Source organism: Camelina sativa, chromosome 6, assembly GCF_000633955.1.
Source record: "Camelina sativa cultivar DH55 chromosome 6, Cs, whole genome shotgun sequence".
NCBI lineage: Eukaryota > Viridiplantae > Streptophyta > Magnoliopsida > Brassicales > Brassicaceae > Camelina > Camelina sativa.
In genome coordinates, this window is record NC_025690.1 from 13761131 (window position 1) to 13776716 (window position 15586).

General features: G+C 40.8%; 1 pseudogene; it reads right to left on the minus strand.

Annotated features, from left to right (window-relative positions):
• Positions 3031–9222, minus strand: LOC104699030 (annotated as a pseudogene).

Below are 15586 nucleotides of genomic sequence, written 5' to 3' on the forward strand. Positions count from 1 at the left end.
CATGACGTGAGTACTGGAGTCGCATATCTGGAGTCGCATGACATGAGTCCTGGAGGCGCATATCTGGAGTGGTTGGTCGAGTGGATGTTGGTGTTTCTTCCTGGGAGCGCGTCCAAGTTGCATGTCTGGCGTGGTCGGTCGAGTGGAATGTTGTTGGTCCCTTATGACAACTTTCTAAATTTTAGATTTTACATTTTTTTCTATAAAAAATATGGTTAGACTCCCTTATGGGGTGGTATAAACTATTGGAGATGGTATGAGTGTAACAAAACAAAGCATGAGAATCTTTTTTCTATATGAGTAAAACGTTTGAACTTTTAATATATATATATATATATATATATATAAATATATATAAAACGTTGAAACTTAAGGTACTATTTGTTAATCTGTTACGTTGTAGTCGGTAAGGTTACTGATTTTATCTAATACATATCCACGGTCGTCGTGTGATATATGATTTGCTCTTTTAATAAACTGAAATTTGTGATGCATCCTCCTGGTAATGGAAAATGTAGTTTTTGTGGTTTCTTCGGCTCTTCGGTGAAAAAGCTAGGAAAGGATTGTGATATCTCATGTTGATGATGTTTTGATCTTCAGGTAAACCAAAGGATTGTGAAACGTTGGAGCCTTTTAATCAAACAAGAAGATGGACACATGGAGTTACAGGCAGCTTCTCTTTGTCACAAACACTCTGCATTTACATAGGATGCATTTCAAGAATAAGTATGTCCGAGTTATCGATTTTATTTCTCGACCAAATTAATTATCTTTGATAAAGGGTCTTCAATCATAAAATATATTTAGTAATACAAAAGAAGCCTATTGATTTCCAGTCACCTTTAGTTCAGGAATCCAAACCTCTTTCGTCACATATGAGTAGTGATGTTAAAACGGGCGGCCTAGGCCCGTTTAGACCCTGCCCATTTTATTAATTGCCTATTTAAACCTGTTTAAATTTGATGCCCATTTGTTTAAATCAGTTAAAATTACATTGGTCCGTGTACACCCGTTTAGGCCCATTTAACTTATATGTGTTTTTTAAAAATCAAATCAAAACACATAAAATTCGTCGTTGCCAAAAGTCCCAAATAGAGAGATCATAAAAAGGTTAAATCGGCTTCAAGATAATTAGGGTTCCTCAATTTATGTTTCTCCCTCATTCATCTTAGATCATGTTCGTTTGGTGAACCAGATGCAATATCTGGATGCAAATGCTTATTATTGTTTGTTTAGTAACAATTAAGAACTCATCTAGATACAGTATCTGAATACATTTTAAAAACTCATCCAAAAAAAAACTGAATTTTTGGATGAGATTTTTTAGAGAGTTTGGATGAGGCAAACTCATCCATAATTTGTAAAAGTCAAAAGTACCCATATTTTAATTAAATAATTACAAAATATTTTTTCTCAGTTCCAATATACATACAATTCTAAAATTCCAATTCTTCACCCACCAACCCGCAAAATCTCGTTTTCCTACCAAAAACACAAAAACATGAAAACTCGTTTTCCCGCCAAAACTGCAAAATTTTGTTTTCCCGCCAAAACTGCAAAATTACGTTTTCCCGTCAAAACCGCAAAGTTAAGTTTTCCCACCAAAACCGCAAAATCTCGTTTTCCCGCCGAAACCGCAAAATCTTGTTTTCCCGCCAAAACCGCAAAATCTTGTTTTCCAGCCAAATCCATAAAATCTCATTTTCCCGCCAAATCCGCAAAATCTTTTTTTCCCACCAAATCCGCAAAATCTCGTTTTCCTGTAAAAAATGTAAAATCTTGTTTTCCCACCAAACTCGCAAAATCTTGTTTTCCCGCCAAAACCGCAAAATTACGTTTTCCCGCCAAAACCGCAAAATCTCGTTTTCCCGCCAAAACCGCAAAAAAAAATTCCCGCAAAAATCGTAAAATTACGTTTTCCTGCGAAAACCGCAAAATTACGTTTTCCCCAAAAAAATTCAAAATTTTATTTGTTAGCCAAACTCGCAAAATCTTGTTTTTCCGCCAAAACTGCAAAATTTTGTTTTTCTACCAAAAACACAAAAACTCATTTTTAAATATTTATTTAATATATACATATATTAAAATAAGCAAAAAACATAAGTAAATTTAAATCACTAAAACATATTCAACATAAAATAAAGGATTTTTTGGTATTTTACATATATTGTATCCAGATATAGATATCAAATTACAAAACAAATATAATTGAATCCAGATACAATTTATGGACAAATAAATGTTGCGTCCTGATACTGTATCTTGATATTGTATCCAGATATTTTGTCTGGTTCACGAAACGAACAGGGCCTTAGTGTCTTCATCTTGAGCATCTTCCTCTCAAGGGTTCTTTAACCATTCTCAAATTGAATTGAGGGATTAGAGAGACACCTTTGAAAGTGGGATTAGAGAAAGAAGACGTGACTTTCTTCTTCTGATCTCGCCGGTCGAGAGGATTCATCGGGATCAACGAGCAAACGATTGAGTTATCGTGAGTCTCGTGACTCGTGACAGTGGAGAGGATTTGTCGGGATCAACGAGCAAACGATTGAGTCGTCGTGAGTCCGTGACTTGTGACGGTGGAGAGGATTCAGAAACATAAAGAAAAAAAATCAAAAACGTAATCGTTTTAGTTCGAGAATTCTGAAAAAAAAATATCGGACTATCCATTTAAAAATAATTAAGACCCGTTTATAAACGGGGTTAAAAAGATATACCTATCTAAAATTTTTTGTTTTTAAAACAGGTTCGGATTGAAAAGCCCGTTAAGGTCTGCGGGGTTGATGCCCAATTTAACGTCACTACACATGAGGATTGACCATCATATTCATGGGATGGGAGTTGTATCGTATTTACAAAAAGTTAATTATTGAAGGATTTAAGGAGAAGACATGCACAGTCACATGACAAAACTTGAATATATACGCACTAGTTTAAGTAAAAACAGGTGACAACAAAATAAACAAGTAAACATATAATAAAATTCGATAACTAAACAAAAGATTCGTTTTTATTTCTTAACCAATCAAATTATACATTAGCCAGGAATTCCACGTCGGCTAGTAGTTTCACAAGTATGTCGGACAATAGAAACGCATGAATATCAATACTGCCTTCTTCGATCCCACGGAAAAGCACGAGTTTGCCAATAATACTATTGCTCGGTCCAGCACGAACTGCGATCGGTTTGCCCCAACCGAAATCATAATCGTACACTTCAAACCGGGGATAGCTTGAGACAATTACAGAATCCCTAATCATTTTACTTCCAAGACCTAATTTTTGGATCTTCATTTCTCTAACCCAATTATCTGCATAAGTTGTATAGTCTTCATTCGTTAAAGATCTCAACATATTATTTATTTGCAAAAAAGCCCACCCGAGCCCATGATCCTGCAACTCCCCAACTGTGGTAGTAGCTAGCGCGTTATAGATCACATGACCAAAACACTCTTTCACGAGCGGAGGGTTTAGCCTCTGCCTTAGATCCACTGCTACAAAGCAACGCGTCTTTTCTTCTCGGTTTACACCACAGTGTCTAATGATTGATCGCCACATATGCGCCGAGACCGCTTGCAAGGACGAGACTATATGGTCACTCGAGCCAATCTCGTAGTTGACTTTAGCTTTGAGATCAGAAATATTCTATCGCGGGTTAGATATCCCTCATGTGTGATTAGTATATTGTATAGGTGTTTAAGTGCAATATATGTAAAGTACTTAGGGTTTATTCACATGTATGTATAAAAGGGTTATGCCTCCGAATGACTAAAGTAAGCAAATCATTATACAAACTATCAGAGCAAAACATAATTTTCTAGGTGATATGATCCTTTGATTTCTCTTTCGTTTTTATTCTTCTCTTCTTTGACCTTAGTATCATCGATCTTTTCTTATCGAGATACTCTCTAGTTCAACACCATGTCTGGTGGCGACGATGTTTCCTCTGTCACTAAGGAACGACCTGTCCGGGCTGAACCAACACGACGACGGATAGATCCGTATGATCTCTCTTCGGAGGATAATCCAGGTTCAGTTATTTCTCAACCACAGTTGCGGGGTCCTAACTATGACGAGTGAGCACTTAACATACGACTTGCGTTACGGGCAAAGAAGAAGTTCAGGTTTGCGGATGGCTCCATCCCTAGACCTGCTGATGATTCTACGATCTTGAAGACTAGTGGTCGAATAACGCCATGGTCGTCTCCTGGATCAAACTTACGGTGGCTCCGGATTTGAGTAGCTCACTTTCTCATCATGAGGTTGCTCATGATTTATGGACGCATATACAAAAGCGTTTTTCTGTGAAGAATGGACAAAGAGTCCAACGGTTGAAAACAGAGCTTGCTAATTGTTTACAAAAAGGCACCGCTGTGGAGGCTTACTACGGGAAGCTTACAAAGCTTTGGACGAGTCTTGCTGATTTTCAGAGAGCAAAAACAGTGGAGGAGATTGCCAAAGAGAGGGAGGAAGACAAACTTCATCAGTTTTTAATGGGACTTGATGATTCTCTGTTTGGTGCGGTGAAGTCTGTCTTTGCTTTCACGAGATCCTTTGCCATCCTTGGATGAGGCGTATCAGGTGGTTACCCAAGATGAGGAATTGAAGAAGGCGAGTCGGTCTATGAAAGAACGACACGATGGAGTGAGTTTTGCGGTGCAATCATCAACCCGTCCATGATCTCCGACAGTTCTTTGTGACCCAACGGCAGTGTGTACGAGCTGCGGCAGGACTGGACATTTAGCGGAGAACTGTTTCCGTAAGATTGGATATCCTTGGTGGTGGGGTGACCGTCCTAGTTCGAAGGTTCTAACATTCAACCAGTGGCTACTAACGGCATTAGTGGTGATCGTCCTGGTGTGGTCTCTGGTTTGGTTCATCCAAACAACCACTTACTGCTCACGCAAACCAGCTTGTGACTACGGCACCGGTGTTTCACGCGAACTCTGCTATTACCAAAGCTGATCGTTTTGGTGTGAGTGGTTTGACCGACAAACAATGGGAAGCTTTGAAGCATATGTTGAATGAGCGGAACTGTGGCCAGTGTGATCGTCTTTCGGGTAAGATCTTTATTGAATCTTGGGTTATTGATACAGGAGCTTCAAATCATATGACGGGAAGCATTGATTTTCTTGTTGATGTTTGCGATATGGCTCCGGTTTTTATTAAACTTCCTGATGGACGTTATACTACAGCCAATAAACATGGGAAAGTTTCACTCGGCTCTCACTTGGAAATGACAAACGTGCTTTTTGTGGATGGATTACAGTGTCATCTTATCTCTGTTTCTCAGTTAACTAGGGATAGAGGTTTTATCTTCCAGATATCTGACAGACTTTGTGTTGATCTTCCAGATATCTGACAGACTTTGTGTTGTCCAGGACCGCATCACACAGATGGTGATTGGAGCCGGTGAGCAATTGAATGGACTCTATTTCTTTCGAGGAGTGGAGGCTGCAGCAATGGAACGGACCTTGGATACTCAACCCCTGGATCTGTGGCATCGTCGTTTGGGACATCCCTCTAGTACTACTATGGAGATGTTGAAATTATCTGATAGTTCTAGTAATAGTAGTTTGGATTTCAGGTCTTGTGACGTTTGTATTCGGGCTAAACAGACAAGAGACCCTTTTCCTTTGAGTATTAATAAAACTTCTATGGTTTTTGAATTAATTCATTGCGATTTATGGGGTCCTTATCGGATAACAACGATTTGTGGTTCCCGGTTCTTTCTCACCATAGTGGATGATTTTTCCCGGGCTGTTTGGATTTATTTGTTACCATCTAAGTCACTAACTACGTCTACCCTCCGCGATTTCATTTCTCTTGTTGAACGACAGTTTGATAAGAAGGTCAAAACAAATCGAAGTGATAATGGAGCTGAATTTTTGAGTCTTGCTAGTTTCTTTCGGGAGAAAGGGATCATTCATGAGAATTCTTGTGTTGGGACACCCCAACAGAACGGACGCATAGAGCGCAAGCATCGCCATATACTCAACGTTGCAATAGCTTTACGATTCCAAGCTAATTTACCTGTGGAATTTTGGAGTTTCTGTTCTCTAACCGCAGGCTACTTGATTAATCGTACACCGACTGCAGTTCTTAAGGGCAAGACTCCTTTCGAAGTTCTGTATGATCGACCACCACCATTGGCTCATCCACGGGTCTTTGGATGTCTATGTTACGTCCATGATCAACGTCATGATCATGATAAGTTTGCTGCTCGGAGCAATAAATCAGTTTTTCTTGGATATTCTTACGGGAAAAAGGGTTGGAAGGTTTATAATCTTGAGAGTGGAGTTATTTCAGTTTCTCGTGATGTTATTTTTATGGAGATAGAGTTTCCGTATATTGTTGCGTCTACGTCTTTGTCGCAGCTTGTGCTTCCTTTGGATGTTTCGGCACCACCTCCTGCTGATGATTGTTTCGATGAGTTTTTCTCTTTACTGCCTAATGTACGATCCTCACATTCATCACCTTTGGAACTGGTAGTTGTCGAACCTGTTCTGGAACCGGATATCACTACTCCATCTCGTCTCGTTGTTTTGCAGGATACTTCGACGACGATTATTGATTCCACTCCGACTCCTATTGTGCCTCCCTTGGTTACCTCGTCGTCGTCCTCACCGTGTTATCTCCTGTTTTGCCTGCACACGAAACAGAGATTGTCGACTCTGCTGATCCTGCAGCCGAGGTTCCCATGGGGAGAGGCTGTCGTCAGAAATCTGCTCCGGTTAAGCTACAAGATTATGTGACTAACACGGTGTTTGTTGAGTCCGATGGTGACTTTACTGATTCGAGTTGGTATCCAATTGATTCTTTTGTGGATTGCTCTCAATTCTCGGAACACCATCGTGCATTTCTTGCTGCCATTACGGCATGTGTTATTCCAAAAACATATGCGGAGGCCTTCCTGGATGAGAATTGGCGCAATGTTGTACGTGTGGAGATTGATGCTCTCGAGGAGAGTGGTACTTGGACTGTCGAGAGTTTACCTCCGAGAAAGAAGGCTTTAGGGTGTAAGTGGGTGTTCACCTTAAAGTATAAGGCGGATGGGACACTTGAGCGATATAAAGCACAGTTGGTTGTTCTTGGAAATAATCAAACAGAATGTTTGGATTATAAGGAGACTTTTGCACATGTGTGTAAGATGACCACAGTTCGTTCTTTTCTTGAAGTGGGTGTGTTTCGAGATTGGGAGGTTCATCAAATGGACATTCATAATGCTTTCTTACATGGGGATTTAGATGAGGAAGTGTTTATATAGTTTCCTCCAGGTTTCCGTACTGATGATAAAACACAAGTGTGTCGGTTGCATAAATCACTTTAGGGTCTTCGTCAAGCTCCGCGGTGTTGGTTTGCCAAGCTGTCTACTGCTTTGAAAGAATATGGTTTCAAACAGTGTGTGAAGGATTACTCTTTTTTCACTTTTGTTGATGCTAGTACACGGTTGCATGTTCTTGTCTATGTTGATGATCTGATTGTTACTGGAAGTTCACCGCAGGTTATTGATGGTTTCAAGGCTTATTTGAGCTCTTGTTTCCGGATGAAGGATCTTGGCATTTCGAAATACTTCTTAGGTATTGAAGTCGCTCGTAACTCGACCGGGATGTACTTGTGCCAACGGAAGTATACGCTTGACATCATCTCTGACACGGGTTTACTTGGGGCTAAGCCTGCCACTCATCCTCTTGAACAAGACAATCATTTGGCTTCCGATGGTGGTGTAAGTCTTCCTGATCCTTTTCCATATCGACGTTTGGTGGGCCGTTTAATCTATCTAAGTGTTACACGTCCGGATCTTTCCTATGCTATCCATCTTCTTTCTCAGTTTATGCATGCTCCCTACCGAAGCTCATTGGGCCGCACTTCGTGTGGTTCGTTATCTCAAGAACAATCCTGGCCAAGGCATACTCCTGCGTGCTGATTCTGATTTATGAATTACGGCGTGGTGTGACGCTTATTATGCTACTTGTCCTCTCACTCGTCGTTCGCTTACTGCTTGGGTAATTCAGCTTGGTGGTTCTCCGGTTTCTTGGCGGACACGGAAACAAGAAGTGGTCTCTCGCTCCTCGGCTGAGGCCGAATATCGGGCAATGGCTGAAACGGTTTGTGAACTGCTTTGGTTGCATGAGTTACTTACTGCTCTTGGTGTTGATTGTGCCTATCATATCCCGTTACATTGTGATAATCACTCTGCTATCTATATTAGCATGAACCCGGTGTTTCATGAAAGAACAAAGCATATTGAGACGGATTGTCATTTCATTCGTGACGAGATTGTTCGTGGTGTGATTGTTCCGCAATATGTTTCTACGCGGGAACAACTTGCTGACATACTTACTAAGGCTCTTGGTCGCAAGGAGTTTGATGTTTTTAACGGCAAGTTGGGTATTTGTGACCTCCATACTCCAACTTGAGGGGGTATTGCGGGTTAGATATCCCTCATGTGTGATTAGTATATTGTATAGGTGTTTAAGTGAAATATATGTAAAGTACTTAGGGTTTATTCACATGTATGTATAAAAGGGCTATGCCTCAGAATGAATAAAGTAAGCAAATCATTATACAAACTTGGTTTCTTCACATATTCCTCTTTGTGAAGTGAAAAACTCTCTATGTGAACATCGGAGAAACTTCACGGCTTGGTAGTGGTGGCGTCTCTGTCTCTGAAACCGGAATATGGATAGGGTAATCCATTGCGTCCAAGAACCATCCTTTTCGGGCTAGAGGCTGATCAAGATTCTCTCCTTGACCATCATTAGAGCAAATCTTTGACCAAGTGATGAAGAAGTTCCACATCGAAGCACCGTGACAGATTTAGCTACGGCATCAAATCTTTGACCGAGACAGATTTAGCTACGGCATGAATGAAACTAGCACCAGAGCCGTTGCAATCGATGTGAAACGACACCGTATCGTCTTCATGATTTTCCACTTTGCTAAGACGAGCAGAAGAAAGAGACGTTTTTAACCGAGAGATGAAATGGGTTTCCGGGTCGGGTTTGCGGAAGAGAATACCTCTTTGAGTATAATCACCATAGAGAAGATTAAGATCAAATGGAGTTAGATGGATCTTTTCACGACCCTCTTGGTTTATGATTTGAGGTCGAACAATGTTCGAGGAAATAAGAGTTACGTCTGCCATTTTTGGTCTGTAATCTGAACCCAAAGCTCAAGATTAGGAAATTGAAAACGTAGAATATTAATGTAATTTGACACCATCGCTGAGTAGTGAGCACCATCATTTATCATAGAATATATATATATTTTTTTTTGTCTATTTCACCATGCGGATAGTACACTTTTTGTTTGATAATTGTCATTTATGTAAAGTTTTTCTAACCTGGCTCAATCAGTAACAACCCACAACTTACAAGATTCAATTTATTTTATATAATTTAACGACTTATGTGCCCTTTTATAATTTTTGTCGTTGTTGTTGTCCTTTTCGATGTGTGCGTATTGTACATAAAAAACGTGTTTAAAAATGTCAATTATTGAAAGGCAGATGAGTGTTGTGAGCCTGTGACCTGACATGACGTAAACGACACCATGCGTCTTGTAGAATGGAGGATTCACACAATCAACTTGTTTAGGGAAAAAACAAATTCACTTAACATTCTCTCTTGATAACAAGATTCAGCTTGAATAGAAAAGAAACTGAAAAGCTAACATATTTTTAATAATTTTTGCCGACGGGGAGGCGATCACAAAGGCGATTAGGATTTTTTATTTGGCAGCCAAGTTTGATGGTTCTGGCGGATCCGCCGCCTCCGACCACTGTGGCTGGTACGCGGATGGTGGATTCAGCTCTTCAGTTGGATGTTGAGGGGAGTCAGGAGAGTTCTGTTAATGTTATGTCCTCTAAGGAAGGGATCTCAGCTAAGGTTTCCACGGGGTTGGTTATTGGTGATCAAAAGTTATGGCTAAAGGCGGCGCAGAAACATACGTTCACGAAACAGGCTTTCGTTGTTACAGAGGTAGAGGGAAAGCAACGTGTTGTGGTTATGAGGGATGTGTTTATTGATGCAAATCCACTATGGGAGGATTTTGTCATTGGCAAATTTCTTAGTGAAAAAGCTTCCCATGTGGGGAAGATCCATATGATTGTAAATAAGATTTGGAGATTGGGTGATAAATCTTCACTTATTGATGTCATAGTCGTTAATGAAACCACTGTCAAATTTCGTGTGTGTAGTGAGAGTATCAGGAATCCAATTCTAAATCGTGGGATGTGGAATATTGGTGGTATTCCAATGATCCTCTCTAAATGGACGCCTTTCGTCGAGGAAGCACAACCAGCACTGAAATTCGTTCGATTGTGGGTTGTCTTGAAGAATGTACCACACACCATGTTTACTAACAAGGGATTGCAGTTTCTGTCTAGTGCAGTGGGTACACCCCTACGATTACACCCAAAAACAGAGGCTTGTTCTAGCTTTGAGGAAGCACAAATTCTGGTAGAGGCTGACCTAAACAAGACCTTACCAGTTGAGTATCACTTGGCTGGTGAAGAGGAGGTGGAGTAAGATATTGTGGTTAAATACTCGTATCCTTGGCTGCCTCCTCAATGTAGTCAGTGTCATAAATGGGGCCATGTGCAGACGGCTTATCTAACAACAGCGGTATCGACTGATCTACCTGTTTCTCCAAAGGCTCTGGTGGAGCAGGAACGAGTTATTCCTCCTCAGGAGGTTACACGACAGTCTGTAGAGGCAAATTTGAACAGAGTCGAGGCTCTTGTGATTGACATTATGGGAGCAGGGGGAGATCAGGAGTGGATAACGCCACAAAAAATGGGTCACAAGCATTTGTCTAGTCCGAATAAATGATTTTCCTGTTGCAGTCTAGGGAGGGAACTCTGTTATCTAACTCTTACTCGGTTTTGAGTGAGAGGGATGAGGCAGAGGCGATAGAGGATGAGGAAGAAGAGGAGGTAACAGATGTTTCTAAGGAAACAGAAGTGAACCCCCCAATCTATGCTTTCGCTGGTAGTTCTCTCACAGCTCCTGTTGTCCCTACTTTACCTGGGCAGGCTGACTCTGGTGCGCCTGTGGTGGGAAAACATGGACGAGTAGCAAAACCTATTGTCGCTATGCGGGAATCTATCCCACGTGCTTCAAAAAATGCTCATAAATTTGTTACCAATCCTTCTACTCAACCTCTACGAGTCCAGAGTAGGACGGGACCCCAACTATAACTTATGTCAAGTTTCTTTTGAAATGTTCGTGGTTTCAACAAAATGTCTAAACATTCCGTCGTTCGAGATTGGGTTAAGAAAGGTACTTTTCAGTTTGGTTGTCTCTTCGAAACAAGGGTAAAGGAATCTAAAGCAGCAGATATACTTGCTTTGGTTTTTCCTAATTGGTCCTATTTAACTAACTATCCCTATAATCGAAGAGGAAGGATCTGGGTAGTATGGAATTTAAATGTTCGTCTCACACCGTGTTATACAAGTAGTCAACTGATCACTTGCTCGGTTCTACTGGAAGGTGCTGAAAAGGAGTTTTTTGCTTCTTTTGTGTACGCAGCTAATGGTGTTGAAGATCGAAAAGCGTTGTGGGAGGATTTAAAATATCACCAAGACTCTCCATTGTTCCGTAACAAACCATGGATGGTCTTTGGTGATTTTAATGAAATTTTGAAGGGGGATGAGCACTACCTATCAGATATCCAAAATACTATGTCACAAGGAATGCATGATTTTTAGGCGGTCGTGTAGCATTGCTCCTTCAGTGACTTACACTCTCACGGTCCGCTGTACACTTGGTGTAATAAACGTGAGTTTGGTCTTATATGTAAGAATCTTGACAGGGTTCTTGTCAACGATGTTTGGCTGGCTGAGTATCAACAGTCGTATGGTGTCTTTGAGGCAGGCGGCTGCTCAAATCATTTACGATGTCGCATTAAAAAGGGGGGAGACAAACCTCGACTGCGACGACCATTTAAGTTCTGCAATGCTTTGGTAGAGGATGAAAATTTTCTGCCAATGGTCAAAGAGTTGTGGGATGATACTGAGAGTTTGTTTCACTTGACTTCAACACTATACCGTTTCTCCAAAAAGTTAAAAGCCTTGAAACCGCAGGTAAAACAGTTAAGTCGTGATCGTTTGGGTCATATGGAAAAAAGAGCTCGTGAAGCTTTTGCACATCTCTGTACTTGTCAAACAGAAACACTGCAAAATCCTACTAATCAAACAATGCAGAGGGAAGCCACTGCTTATAGTCGATGGCTGTTTGTAGCAGGGTTGGAGGAAAAATTTTTGAAGCAAAAATCTAAGCTACATTGGCTTAAGGTTGGAGATGGGAATAATAAGGCTTTTCATCGTGCAGCTAAGGACCTTGAAGCACGTAATGCGATAAAGGAGGTTAAGTGTCTGGATGGTAGCATAGCGGATACGAAAGAGACAATCAAGCAGGAGGCGGAGAGATTTTTCTGTGAATTTCTGGGACATCAGATGCCTAACTACCAAGCAATTGATAAGACTGAGCTCTCGACTCTGTTACTATATTGATGCTCGAAACTGGATCGGACAATGTTGGTGAAAGATGCCACGGAGGAGGAGATACGAGATATCGTATTCTCTATGCCAAGGGATAAGAGTCCTGGTCCTGATGGATATAATGTGGAGTTTCTTAAGGCAACTTGGTCCGTCATTAAGAGTGATTTTGGTGCTTCGGTCCAATCTTTCTGTAAGTTTTGTTTTTTTACCAAAAGGTGTAAACACAACCATTCTAGCTCTGATTCCCAAGAAGAAAGAAGTGAAAGAGATGAAGGATTATAGACCCATTTTTTGCTGCAATGTGACATATAAGGTGATCTCCAAGCTTCTTGCTAACAGTCTTAAACGGCTTATGCCTGAATTCATTTCCCCAAATCAGTCTGCATTCGTCAAGGACAGACTTTTAATGGAGACTGTCCTCCTAGCTTCCAAGATCGTTGCCAACTATCATAAGGATATTGTGTCACCTAGAAGTGCTATAGAGATTGATATCTCTAAGGCATTTGACTCTGTTCAATGGCCTTTTGTGCTTAGTATTTTTCGCACTCTGCACTTCCCGCCACAATTTATCAAGTGGATTGAGCTCTGTATTACCACTGCATCCTTTTCAGTTCAAGTAAACGGAGAGTTTTTTGGACTCTTTCGCAGTGCAAGAGGGTTGAGACAAGGCTGTTCTCTATCTCTCTATCTCTTTGGGATGTGCATGCAAGTCTTGTCCGCTTTGCTTGATAAAGCAGCAAAGGAGAGACGAGTTGGTTATCACCCGCGATGTAAGAATATTGGTCTCACACACTTGTGTTTTGCTGATGACTTACTAGTGTTTACTGATGGGACAAAGACGTTTATTGAAGGTATTCTTCAGACTTTTCACGATTTTGCAGGCGTCTCAGGACTGAATATTAGTCTGGAGAAATCTACCCTGTACATGGCTGGAGTCACAGACACTGATCAGGCTGCGATTCTTTGTTCCTTCGCATCAGGAACTCTACCAGTCCGTTATCTCGGGTTGCCTATCTTAACCAAGCGTATGACAACTTCCGACTATACACCACTACTCAAGCGAATCAGAGAAAAAATCAGCAGCTGGACAGGACGCTATTTGTCTTTTGCAGGTTATCTACAGCTCATCAGTTCAGTCATTCAAAGTCTCATAAACTTTTGGATGTCTGCTTTCCGCTTGCCAACAGCTTGCACAAAGGAGATTGATAGTATGTGCTCTGCTTTTCTGTGGTCAGGTCCCTCTCTTAATACCAAAAAAGCAAAAGTATCATGGTCTGATGTTTGTATACCGAAAGAAGAAGGTGGTTTGGGTTTGCGTTCATTAAAAGAAGCAAATAAGGTTAGCTGTTTGAAACTCATCTGGAGAATGTTGGCATCGAACTCTTTATGGGTGAAATGGCTTCGAACTTACCTACTTAACAAGGGTTCTTTCTGGTCTATCAAAGAAAACACTACTTCAGGTTCATGGATGTGGAGAAAGCTACTCAAATACCGAGCATTGGCTGTGGATTTTGTTAGGTATGAAGTTAAGAATGGAGTGGGAATCTCCTTTTGGCATGATTATTAGTCGCCACTGGGCTGTTTATTCACTATTGTAGGCCCCCAAGGTACCATAGATATGGGGATTGGTCTCCATGCCACTGTTGCGGAGGCACTCACTCATCGTCAACAACATCATAGAGCAGACCACTTGAATCAGATAGAAGGAGTTCTCATGACAATACGAAACAGAGGACTTTTGGAAACAGAGGACGTGGTCCTTTGGCGGGGGAAAGGTGATCAGTTTAAGCCTAAATTTAGCACAAAAGAAACTTGGGAGCACACACGGATATCTCGACAGAGGCAGCCATGGGCAACTTGTATCTGGTTTTCCCACAGTACTCCTAAGTTTTCCTTTATAGTGTGGTTAGCAACACTAAACCGTTTGACAACGGGCGATCGCACGTTGTCCTGGAACTCACGGGTAGACGCTTCCTGTTCTTTTTGCTCTACGGCACAAGAAAAAAGAAACCATCTATTCTTCGAATGTTCTTACTCTACGGAGGTTTGGACATGTCTAGTTTCTAAGTTACTTCTCACCAAGTTCTCCACAGACTAGGACAGTAACCTGCATCTCCTAGTAGACACTTCTTTGGGATCTGCTACTCTGTTTCTGCTCCGCTATGCTTTCCAGGCCTCGATTTACTCGCTCTGGCAAGAGCGAAATAGACGTCGCCATGGAGAGACACTAATCTCATCTGCTCAGCTCATCCAAACTTTAGACAGACAAATACGGAACAGGCTGCTCTCGCTTCAAGCTGGAGGGAGTTTCACCCGCTATATGGAGAAGTGGTTAGAGTCACGCTAATGACACCATATTATAAAAGCAATCTCTAGTTTCTTATTAACAATAGAATTAACTACATGTTGTACTTGATGTAAAACCTACTTTTTTGAAATAAATTTTACATTTTATTCAAAAAAAAGAAAAGAAACTGAAATCTCTTAAGGAACAAGGTAGGTTTCTCTAAAGAACAATTGAAAAACTAGAGTTTTTACTATTAATTTTCGGATCTTTTTTCACAAGGAAATAAGCGTCTCTATTTACAGTATATGAATTAGCTAGGTCACAAGATAAGTAAAACTTCCAAAAAGAAATCTTCCTCTTCTGTTCGATCTTGTGTATTTTCCTTTTCTGTGAAGGAGGTCACAGACTCACAGTAAAAGTTGTTTTTTTTAAAATCTGCTCAATCAGTAATCATGTGAGCGTCGGTCGTGCAATGTTTTAGATAAATCGATTGCATGTTGTCCACCAATTTAAATAAGTTTCCGACTTCTACCTTTCAATAGTTTTTTTTTTCTTTTTCTTTTGTCTTATTTAACATGTGAACATCGATGGAGAGCGATCGTTGACCCAAATTCCAATGAGATGCTGCAACATGTCCAGACACGTTTAAACAACTATTCAAGCGTATTGGGTAAAATCCGATCCGGCCTAATGTACCTTATATGGTATGGCTTTGATCTTTAGGTAACTGAAATGTTCGAGCTTTTGATAGAAGAATATGGTGGAACATGGGGTGGGCATATATATGGAATTGT